Below are 3990 nucleotides of genomic sequence, written 5' to 3' on the forward strand. Positions count from 1 at the left end.
CCTTAGAATACCAGCAAACATATTACAAGGAAATTTCTGTAGAAATTTTCATAAAAAAGTTACTTTGTGATTCTATCACCAGGGGGCACTGGTGTATAACATCTTACTGTTCCTCTACACCATATCACAATGGTGTCAAACTCTGGTAATTATATTTGGCCCGCGAGACAATACCAAATTCTACTATGAGCTGGCCCCGGTATATTACAGCGCATTCACGCTAATACTACGAATCCATAATGCTCTGCTGTTGTTTTCGCGCGCCAATCAGGACAGGACCAGAAACGCCCTCTCCTCTGTGACAGTAGTCATAGCAACATAGACGTTACAAACTGTCAGCGCGCTATCCCTTCCCAAAAATGGCGAAAAGAAAGGCAGAAAACAGGAGCTTTCTGGACAAGTGGGAGGCAGAATATCTGTTTACATATGTAAAAGGCAAACCTGTTTGTCTTGTTTGTGGAGTCAACGTGGCTGTAAGTAAGGAGTACAACATTAGAGCGACCATATGAAACGAAACACCATGACAATACAAGGACCTGGACATGACTCAAAGGAGCCAGAAAGTAGAGGATGAAAAGAAGTTTGGTTTCACAACAGAATATGTTCAAAAAAGCCACATCACAAAGTGAGGCTGCTGTAAAGGCTCGTTATATAGTGCAGCAGAGATCGCAAAATCAGCCCGGCCCTTTAATGAGGAGAGTTCGTGAAAAAGTGCATGATGAAATTTGTGACCTCGTTTGCCCAGAGAAAAAGCAAGCATTTTCAAACGTGAGCCTGAGCAGGAACACAGTAGCTGATCGCACATGTGATCTTGCCACCAATTTGTATGACCAGCTGATGGAAAAGGGAAAAGATTGTTGCGTTCTCCCTCGCTGTGGATTAGAGCTGCGACGCATCTGATACTGCTCAGCTTCAGTCTTCATCCGTGGAGTGGACTCAAATCTGTGTGTTACGGAGGAGCTATTGGGATTCAAATCAATGCATGGCACAACCACAGGAAAGGAATCTTTGAGGAGGTTTCCAAATGTGTAACTGAAATAAAGCTGCCGTGGGATAAACTCGTTGGATTAACGACAGATGGTGCGCCAGCGATGTGCTGGAAAAAGAGTGACTGGTGGGCATGGTTCGGGAGAAGATGCGGGAAGAGAACTGTGCAGGTGAGCTAACTGTTTACCACTGCATCATACATCAGGAATCACTGTGTGCCAAAGCCCTAAAGATGGAACATGTTATGACCACAGTAACACAGGTAGTTAACTTTATAAGAGCCAAAGGTCTGAATCACCGCCAGTTTAATTTTTTCTAGAGAGTGTGGTTCGGAATACGCAGACGTGCCGTATCACACAGAGGTGAGATGGCTAAGCAAGGAAAAGTACTGAACAGATGTTTCGACTGCTGGTGAGGAAATATGTCAATTCCTGGAAACCAAAGAAGGATACAGCAGAGCTCCGGGAGCAAAAGTTCTGTGTGAGCTGGCCTTTCTCTGTGACATCTCGAGCCATCTCGATGCGCTAACCTGCAGCTTCAGGGCGCGGGGCGCATCATCACAGACATGTACGCTGCAGTGAGGGCCTTTAAAACTAAACTGTGCTGCTGTGGGAGAATCAGATGCTGCAAGGAAACCATTGCCATTTTCCCTGCTGCCAACCATAAAAGCGCAGATCCTTACCGCCGTGTTCCCATGCGCACAGTTTGCTGAAAAACTCAGTGTTCTCGCCGCTGAGTTTAGCCGGCGATTTGCCGACTTCGATGTCCAGAAATGTAGGTTTGAACTGTTTAGTAATCCCTTCGCAGTTGATGTGAAAATGCACCAACCAACATCCAAATGGAGCGGATAGAACTCAGCTGGCAACGACACGCTGAAGTCAAAGTATGATGCTGTGGGCGCCGCACAGTTTCCACGGTTCATCCCTGACACAATGCCTCAGCTCCGCACCCAAGCTGCTCAGATGCTCTCCATGTTCGGCAGCACTTATCTATGCGAGCAACTTTTCCCCTCGATGAAGATGACCAAAACAACTCACAGGAGACGTCTGACTGATGAACACCTTCGCTCGATACTGAGGATTTCTTCAGCTCAGAGCCTGAGCCCAGACATTGATGAACTAGCATCCAAGAAGAGATGCCAGTATCTGGTCTTTGTTGCACAAATTCAGATATACTATTTTGTATACAAAGTGTGGCAAACCTGTTTTCATTTTGTCATATTGGGTTTGTGGTGTAGATTGCCTTGAGAAATGTATTTAATCCATTAGAATAGCGTAACATAACAAAAATGCGTTTAAAAGTCCAGGGGTCTGAATACTTTACAAGCACTGTAAATTCAGTGGATGTTGTAGAACTGCAGATCTGTCCCTTTAAGTTGGACCTTGCATAAACTGTCTAAAATATAGTTTCAACCTTGAACCATAATGGTAGTGTTCGCCACCCTTCTAATGTCTCCGTTGTCACTCAAGGCATTTAACAACCAAAGATATGTTGAGGTTACGAGTTATTCATTACAATCAGTAGAATCATGAAAAAGTCAGAGTTGATTCTTTGAAATCCACATCTTGTAGTAATATGCAGAGCCTAGTAGAGGGGATGGAATAAATGAATGGTTGCAGTTTTTCAGCTGTAGTATGAGGAAATTGTGGTTAACTTGTGTGGTGGTCTTACTCACGTCGACCCTGGCCACTTCTCCAGTCATTCTGATTCTGAAGGTCTAAACAAGCGTAGGACCAGGAAACAATGAAGCCCTTCTGCTAGGCTACTATGAATATCAGTGGTGAAAAGAAACGCAAAGTAGTAGATTAAAGAAGTTTTAATGGACAGTACCAACTGATGGGGAGGACTTAGACAACGTTTCCAATTTGCCTTCTCTTTTACTACTGCAACTAGAGATTCAACATGTAAAGATTTTAACTCGTGACTTCGCTGCTTCAACAAATGACTTCTGTGGAACTTGTTATTCTAAGATCTTGGTTGTCTTCACACTCTTAGCGGTGGTGACAAAAATGTTGTCCCCAAGTGGGTGATTCATGTTCATTCTTGTACATTCACCACTGTACACACACTCCCTACCATGATCTATAGAAATGATAAATCAAGATCTGATTAAAGAATTCATCATGGGGGTGATGAAGGTCAATTATGTGGGCAATTGATGAGCACCTGTGGTTGATTTCTGAATGGCGTGATTAAAATAAATGCTCAAGTAAAGTGTGAATATTTGCTTTACAATTAATTGAAAATAACAAGATGCAATAAGGAGCACATCCTTTGCACCCCACAAGATTACAATTTGTTTTGTCAATGTACACCGTAGGCGTCACTGCGTGCTCTCTTGGCACATACCAGTGTTTATTTAGGTTTCCATACGTTTACGAGCCCTGAGAATGAGTAGACCTGACAGGAAGAGAATTAAATAGAATAGCTAAATCAGAGATTACGATCTTCAATATCTGAAGGGAAATATTTGTTTACGCAGCTGATTAAGTTATCTTAAAAACATCACAGACAGGAAATTGATTTCAACCCAAAGAAACGGGTGGAATTTCAAGATACATAAAACCGGAGAGTGACCTAAAAATAAACGACACAAGAACTGGACCCACCAACTAATACCTTTACAGTTGGGTGGAAGGAGATGCAGAACATACACACAGAGCATAACACTTCACATCTGTTTTGTTCCACTATACATAAAGCATTATCACTAGTTAACCCTCTGCCATCACAGTAAACTTTATGACTGGTTGGTTTCCCCAGGGTGGGAAGGTTAACTGAGGTTGGCTGAGGTTGTTGTTGTTAGCCTTTTGCTCCTTTACACAGTGAAGAAAGCATGGTAGAATGCTCCACTCACCACACCAACTGATCCGACGGTTTGGGAGTTAGGAGGTTGTTTGTAATGACAAGCGCGGGGGGGGGGAGTTTTCCCCCCATATGGCTGGTGTGTATATTGTGTATGTTCACCACACTTACCTAATAGCTTTTAATCCAAACACACAC

At 43.2% G+C, this 3990-nt stretch overlaps 1 pseudogene; it reads left to right on the forward strand.

Moving 5' to 3' along the window:
* The first annotated feature begins 339 nt into the window (after positions 1-339).
* Positions 340-2234, forward strand: LOC139028436 (general transcription factor II-I repeat domain-containing protein 2-like; annotated as a pseudogene).
* Positions 2235-3990: the final 1756 nt, after the last annotated feature.

Source organism: Salvelinus sp. IW2-2015, linkage group LG11, assembly GCF_002910315.2.
Source record: "Salvelinus sp. IW2-2015 linkage group LG11, ASM291031v2, whole genome shotgun sequence".
Lineage (NCBI taxonomy): Eukaryota > Metazoa > Chordata > Actinopteri > Salmoniformes > Salmonidae > Salvelinus > Salvelinus sp. IW2-2015.